The 5,000-nt window shown below is 47.3% G+C and overlaps 20 non-coding genes across 20 annotated transcripts in view; all 20 read right to left on the bottom strand.

Annotated features, from left to right (window-relative positions):
* LOC141358343 (5S ribosomal RNA) overlaps window positions 1-85 on the bottom strand; it is a 119-nt gene extending 34 nt beyond the window's left edge. Inside the window, exon 1 of the ribosomal RNA XR_012364836.1 lies at window positions 1-85. This exon is cut by the window's left edge and continues 34 nt beyond it. This is a non-coding gene — a ribosomal RNA (5S ribosomal RNA).
* A 141-nt stretch (window positions 86-226) lies between these two features.
* On the bottom strand, window positions 227-345 carry LOC141355492 (5S ribosomal RNA). Its single transcript, XR_012361922.1, has one exon. It is a non-coding gene; the product is annotated as a 5S ribosomal RNA (ribosomal RNA).
* Window positions 346-486: 141 nt separating this feature from the next.
* LOC141358592 (5S ribosomal RNA) lies at window positions 487-605 on the bottom strand. Its single transcript, XR_012365089.1, has one exon. It is a non-coding gene; the product is annotated as a 5S ribosomal RNA (ribosomal RNA).
* A 141-nt stretch (window positions 606-746) lies between these two features.
* Window positions 747-865, bottom strand: LOC141358561 (5S ribosomal RNA). Its single transcript, XR_012365058.1, has one exon. It is a non-coding gene; the product is annotated as a 5S ribosomal RNA (ribosomal RNA).
* Window positions 866-994: 129 nt separating this feature from the next.
* Window positions 995-1,113, bottom strand: LOC141355481 (5S ribosomal RNA). Its single transcript, XR_012361911.1, has one exon. It is a non-coding gene; the product is annotated as a 5S ribosomal RNA (ribosomal RNA).
* Window positions 1,114-1,254: 141 nt separating this feature from the next.
* Window positions 1,255-1,373, bottom strand: LOC141357411 (5S ribosomal RNA). The gene has a single exon (XR_012363898.1). It is a non-coding gene; the product is annotated as a 5S ribosomal RNA (ribosomal RNA).
* A 141-nt stretch (window positions 1,374-1,514) lies between these two features.
* On the bottom strand, window positions 1,515-1,633 carry LOC129420281 (5S ribosomal RNA). Its single transcript, XR_008636790.1, has one exon. It is a non-coding gene; the product is annotated as a 5S ribosomal RNA (ribosomal RNA).
* Window positions 1,634-1,762: 129 nt separating this feature from the next.
* On the bottom strand, window positions 1,763-1,881 carry LOC141357515 (5S ribosomal RNA). Its single transcript, XR_012364002.1, has one exon. It is a non-coding gene; the product is annotated as a 5S ribosomal RNA (ribosomal RNA).
* A 141-nt stretch (window positions 1,882-2,022) lies between these two features.
* LOC141355458 (5S ribosomal RNA) lies at window positions 2,023-2,141 on the bottom strand. Its single transcript, XR_012361889.1, has one exon. It is a non-coding gene; the product is annotated as a 5S ribosomal RNA (ribosomal RNA).
* A 141-nt stretch (window positions 2,142-2,282) lies between these two features.
* LOC141358093 (5S ribosomal RNA) lies at window positions 2,283-2,401 on the bottom strand. Its single transcript, XR_012364582.1, has one exon. It is a non-coding gene; the product is annotated as a 5S ribosomal RNA (ribosomal RNA).
* Window positions 2,402-2,542: 141 nt separating this feature from the next.
* LOC141358591 (5S ribosomal RNA) lies at window positions 2,543-2,661 on the bottom strand. Its single transcript, XR_012365088.1, has one exon. It is a non-coding gene; the product is annotated as a 5S ribosomal RNA (ribosomal RNA).
* Window positions 2,662-2,802: 141 nt separating this feature from the next.
* On the bottom strand, window positions 2,803-2,921 carry LOC141358560 (5S ribosomal RNA). The gene has a single exon (XR_012365057.1). It is a non-coding gene; the product is annotated as a 5S ribosomal RNA (ribosomal RNA).
* Window positions 2,922-3,050: 129 nt separating this feature from the next.
* On the bottom strand, window positions 3,051-3,169 carry LOC141355447 (5S ribosomal RNA). The gene has a single exon (XR_012361878.1). It is a non-coding gene; the product is annotated as a 5S ribosomal RNA (ribosomal RNA).
* Window positions 3,170-3,310: 141 nt separating this feature from the next.
* On the bottom strand, window positions 3,311-3,429 carry LOC129420259 (5S ribosomal RNA). The gene has a single exon (XR_008636784.2). It is a non-coding gene; the product is annotated as a 5S ribosomal RNA (ribosomal RNA).
* Window positions 3,430-3,570: 141 nt separating this feature from the next.
* Window positions 3,571-3,689, bottom strand: LOC129420237 (5S ribosomal RNA). The gene has a single exon (XR_008636782.2). It is a non-coding gene; the product is annotated as a 5S ribosomal RNA (ribosomal RNA).
* Window positions 3,690-3,818: 129 nt separating this feature from the next.
* On the bottom strand, window positions 3,819-3,937 carry LOC141357514 (5S ribosomal RNA). Its single transcript, XR_012364001.1, has one exon. It is a non-coding gene; the product is annotated as a 5S ribosomal RNA (ribosomal RNA).
* Window positions 3,938-4,078: 141 nt separating this feature from the next.
* On the bottom strand, window positions 4,079-4,197 carry LOC129420215 (5S ribosomal RNA). The gene has a single exon (XR_008636780.1). It is a non-coding gene; the product is annotated as a 5S ribosomal RNA (ribosomal RNA).
* Window positions 4,198-4,338: 141 nt separating this feature from the next.
* On the bottom strand, window positions 4,339-4,457 carry LOC129415843 (5S ribosomal RNA). Its single transcript, XR_008635019.2, has one exon. It is a non-coding gene; the product is annotated as a 5S ribosomal RNA (ribosomal RNA).
* A 141-nt stretch (window positions 4,458-4,598) lies between these two features.
* Window positions 4,599-4,717, bottom strand: LOC141357078 (5S ribosomal RNA). Its single transcript, XR_012363553.1, has one exon. It is a non-coding gene; the product is annotated as a 5S ribosomal RNA (ribosomal RNA).
* A 141-nt stretch (window positions 4,718-4,858) lies between these two features.
* LOC129416256 (5S ribosomal RNA) lies at window positions 4,859-4,977 on the bottom strand. Its single transcript, XR_008635227.2, has one exon. It is a non-coding gene; the product is annotated as a 5S ribosomal RNA (ribosomal RNA).
* Window positions 4,978-5,000: the final 23 nt, after the last annotated feature.

Here is a 5,000-nt window from a genome sequence, read left to right as displayed (position 1 = left end):
CATCCAAGTACTAACCAGGCCCAACCCTGCTTGGCTTCCGAGATCAGACGAGAGCGGGCGTGCTCAGGGTGGTGTGGTCGTAAACGAGCGCTGACTCGATTCGAGAGCCACTTCAAGACTAATGTGGCAACGCCATGCCATCGGCGAACGCTTACAGAAAGGATGCATTTCTGGAAAAAAATTATATGAATAAATAATTAAATAATTAATTAAATAAAGAATTAAATGCTTACAGCACCTGGTATTCCCAGGCGGTCTCCCATCCAAGTACTAACCAGGCCCGACCCTGCTTGGCTTCCGAGATCAGACGAGAGCGGGCGTGCTCAGGGTGGTGTGGCCGTAAGCGAGCGCTGACTCGATTCGAGAGCCACTTCAAGACTAATGTGGCAACGCCATGCCATCGGCGAACGCTTACAGAAAGGATGCATTTCTGGAAAAAAATTATATGAATAAATAATTAAATAATTAATTAAATAAAGAATTAAATGCTTACAGCACCTGGTATTCCCAAGCGGTCTCCCATCCAAGTACTAACCAGGCCCGACCCTGCTTGGCTTCCGAGATCAGACGAGAGCGGGCGTGCTGAGGGTGGTGTGGCCGTAAGCGAGCGCTGACTCGATTCGAGAGCCACTTCAAGACTAATGTGGCAACGCCATGCCATCGGCGAACGCTTACAGAAAGGATGCATTTCTGGAAAAAAATTATATGGATAAATAATTAAATAATTAATTAAATAAAGAATTAAATGCTTACAGCACCTGGTATTCCCAGGCGGTCTCCCATCCAAGTACTAACCAGGGCCGACCCTGCTTGGCTTCCGAGATCAGACGAGAGCGGGCGTGCTCAGGGTGGTGTGGCCGTAAGCGAGCGCTGACTCGATTCGAGAGCCACTTCAAGACTAATGTGGCAACGCCATGCCATCGGCGAACGCTTACAGAAAGGATGCATTTCTGGAAAAAAATTATATGAATAAATAATTAAATTATTAATTAAATGCTTACAGCACCTGGTATTCCCAGGCGGTCTCCCATCCAAGTACTAACCAGGCCCGACCCTGCTTGGCTTCCGAGATCAGACGAGAGCGGGCGTGCTCAGGGTGGTGTGGCCGTAAGCGAGCGCTGAGTCGATTCGAGAGCCACTTCAAGACTAATGTGGCAACGCCATGCCATCGGCGAACGCTTACAGAAAGGATGCATTTCTGGAAAAAAATTATATGAATAAATAATTAAATAATTAATTAAATAAAGAATTAAATGCTTACAGCACCTGGTATTCCCAGGCGGTCTCCCATCCAAGTACTGACCAGGCCCGACCCTGCTTGGCTTCCGAGATCAGACGAGAGCGGGCGTGCTCAGGGTGGTGTGGCCGTAAGCGAGCGCTGACTCAATTCGAGAGCCACTTCAAGACTAATGTGGCAACGCCATGCCATCGGCGAACGCTTACAGAAAGGATGCATTTCTGGAAAAAAATTATATGAATAAATAATTAAATAATTAATTAAATAAAGAATTAAATGCTTACAGCACCTGGTATTCCCAGGCGGTCTCCCATCCAAGTACTAACCAGGCCCGACCCTGCTTGGCTTCCGAGATCAGACGAGAGCGGGCGTGCTCAGGGTGGTGTGGCCGTAAGCGAGCGCTGACTTGATTCGAGAGCCACTTCAAGACTAATGTGGCAACGCCATGCCATCGGCGAACGCTTACAGAAAGGATGCATTTCTGGAAAAAAATTATATGAATAAATAATTAAATAATTAATTAAATGCTTACAGCACCTGGTATTCCCAGGCGGTCTCCCATCCAAGTACTAAACAGGCCCGACCCTGCTTGGCTTCCGAGATCAGACGAGAGCGGGCGTGCTCAGGGTGGTGTGGCCGTAAGCGAGCGCTGACTTGATTCTAGAGCCACTGCAAGACTAATGTGGCAACGCCATGCCATCGGCGAACGCTTACAGAAAGGATGCATTTCTGGAAAAAAATTATATGAATAAATAATTAAATAATTAATTAAATAAAGAATTAAATGCTTACAGCACCTGGTATTCCCAGGCGGTCTCCCATCCAAGTACTAACCAGGCCCGACCCTGCTTGGCTTCCGAGATCAGACGAGAGCGGGCGTGCTCAGGGTGGTGTGGCCGTAAGCGAGCGCTGACTCGATTCGAGAGCCACTTCAAGACTAATGTGGCAACGCCATGCCATCGGCGAACGCTTACAGAAAGGATGCATTTCTGGAAAAAAATTATATGAATAAATAATTAAATAATTAATTAAATAAAGAATTAAATGCTTACAGCACCTGGTATTCCCAGGCGGTCTCCCATCCAAGTACTAACCAGGCCCGACCCTGCTTGGCTTCCAAGATCAGACGAGAGCGGGCGTGCTCAGGGTGGTGTGGCCGTAAGCGAGCGCTGACTCGATTCGAGAGCCACTTCAAGACTAATGTGGCAACGCCATGCCATCGGCGAACGCTTACAGAAAGGATGCATTTCTGGAAAAAAATTATATGAATAAATAATTAAATAATTAATTAAATAAAGAATTAAATGCTTACAGCACCTGGTATTCCCAAGCGGTCTCCCATCCAAGTACTAACCAGGCCCGACCCTGCTTGGCTTCCGAGATCAGACGAGAGCGGGCGTGCTGAGGGTGGTGTGGCCGTAAGCGAGCGCTGACTCGATTCGAGAGCCACTTCAAGACTAATGTGGCAACGCCATGCCATCGGCGAACGCTTACAGAAAGGATGCATTTCTGGAAAAAAATTATATGGATAAATAATTAAATAATTAATTAAATAAAGAATTAAATGCTTACAGCACCTGGTATTCCCAGGCGGTCTCCCATCCAAGTACTAACCAGGGCCGACCCTGCTTGGCTTCCGAGATCAGACGAGAGCGGGCGTGCTCAGGGTGGTGTGGCCGTAAGCGAGCGCTGACTCGATTCGAGAGCCACTTCAAGACTAATGTGGCAACGCCATGCCATCGGCGAACGCTTACAGAAAGGATGCATTTCTGGAAAAAAATTATATGAATAAATAATTAAATTATTAATTAAATGCTTACAGCACCTGGTATTCCCAGGCGGTCTCCCATCCAAGTACTAACCAGGCCCGACCCTGCTTGGCTTCCGAGATCAGACGAGAGCGGGCGTGCTCAGGGTGGTGTGGCCGTAAGCGAGCGCTGAGTTGATTTGAGAGCCACTTCAAGACTAATGTGGCAACGCCATGCCATCGGCGAACGCTTACAGAAAGGATGCATTTCTGGAAAAAAATTATATGAATAAATAATTAAATAATTAATTAAATAAAGAATTAAATGCTTACAGCACCTGGTATTCCCAGGCGGTCTCCCATCCAAGTACTGACCAGGCCCGACCCTGCTTGGCTTCCGAGATCAGACGAGAGCGGGCGTGCTCAGGGTGGTGTGGCCGTAAGCGAGCGCTGACTCGATTCGAGAGCCACTTCAAGACTAATGTGGCAACGCCATGCCATCGGCGAACGCTTACAGAAAGGATGCATTTCTGGAAAAAAATTATATGAATAAATAATTAAATAATTAATTAAATAAAGAATTAAATACTTACAGCACCTGGTATTCCCAGGCGGTCTCCCATCCAAGTACTAACCAGGCCCGACCCTGCTTGGCTTCCGAGATCAGACGAGAGCGGGCGTGCTCAGGGTGGTGTGGCCGTAAGCGAGCGCTGACTTGATTCGAGAGCCACTTCAAGACTAATGTGGCAACGCCATGCCATCGGCGAACGCTTACAGAAAGGATGCATTTCTGGAAAAAAATTATATGAATAAATAATTAAATAATTAATTAAATGCTTACAGCACCTGGTATTCCCAGGCGGTCTCCCATCCAAGTACTAAACAGGCCCGACCCTGCTTGGCTTCCGAGATCAGACGAGAGCGGGCGTGCTCAGGGTGGTGTGGCCGTAAGCGAGCGCTGACTTGATTCTAGAGCCACTGCAAGACTAATGTGGCAACGCCATGCCATCGGCGAACGCTTACAGAAAGGATGCATTTCTGGAAAAAAATTATATGAATAAATAATTAAATAATTAATTAAATAAAGAATTAAATGCTTACAGCACCTGGTATTCCCAGGCGGTCTCCCATCCAAGTACTAACCAGGCCCGACCCTGCTTGGCTTCCGAGATCAGACGAGAGCGGGCGTGCTCAGGGTGGTGTGGCCGTAAGCGAGCGCTGACTCGATTCGAGAGCCACTTCAAGACTAATGTGGCAACGCCATGCCATCGGCGAACGCTTACAGAAAGGATGCATTTCTGGAAAAAAATTATATGAATAAATAATTAAATAATTAATTAAATAAAGAATTAAATGCTTACAGCACCTGGTATTCCCAGGCGGTCTCCCATCCAAGTACTAACCAGGCCCGACCCTGCTTGGCTTCCAAGATCAGACGAGAGCGGGCGTGCTCAGGGTGGTGTGGCCGTAAGCGAGCGCTGACTCGATTCGAGAGCCACTTCAAGACTAATGTGGCAACGCCATGCCATCGGCGAACGCTTACAGAAAGGATGCATTTCTGGAAAAAAATTATATGAATAAATAATTAAATAATTAATTAAATAAAGAATTAAATGCTTACAGCACCTGGTATTCCCAAGCGGTCTCCCATCCAAGTACTAACCAGGCCCGACCCTGCTTGGCTTCCGAGATCAGACGAGAGCGGGCGTGCTCAGGGTGGTGTGGCCGTAAGCGAGCGCTGACTCGATTCGAGAGCCACTTCAAGACTAATGTGGCAACGCCATGCCATCGGCGAACGCTTACAGAAAGGATGCATTTCTGGAAAAAAATTATATGGATAAATAATTAAATAATTAATTAAATAAAGAATTAAATGCTTACAGCACCTGGTATTCCCAGGCGGTCTCCCATCCAAGTACTAACCAGGCCTGACCCTGCTTGGCTTCCGAGATCAGACGAGAGCGGGCGTGCTCAGGGTGGTGTGGCCGTAAGCGAGTTCTGACTCGATTCGAGAGC

Source organism: Misgurnus anguillicaudatus, chromosome 21 (genome assembly GCF_027580225.2).
Source record: "Misgurnus anguillicaudatus chromosome 21, ASM2758022v2, whole genome shotgun sequence".
Taxonomy (NCBI): Eukaryota; Metazoa; Chordata; class Actinopteri; order Cypriniformes; family Cobitidae; genus Misgurnus; species Misgurnus anguillicaudatus.
The sequence above is the reverse complement of the archived record's forward strand: the minus strand, read 5'-3'. Positions and strand labels throughout refer to the sequence as shown.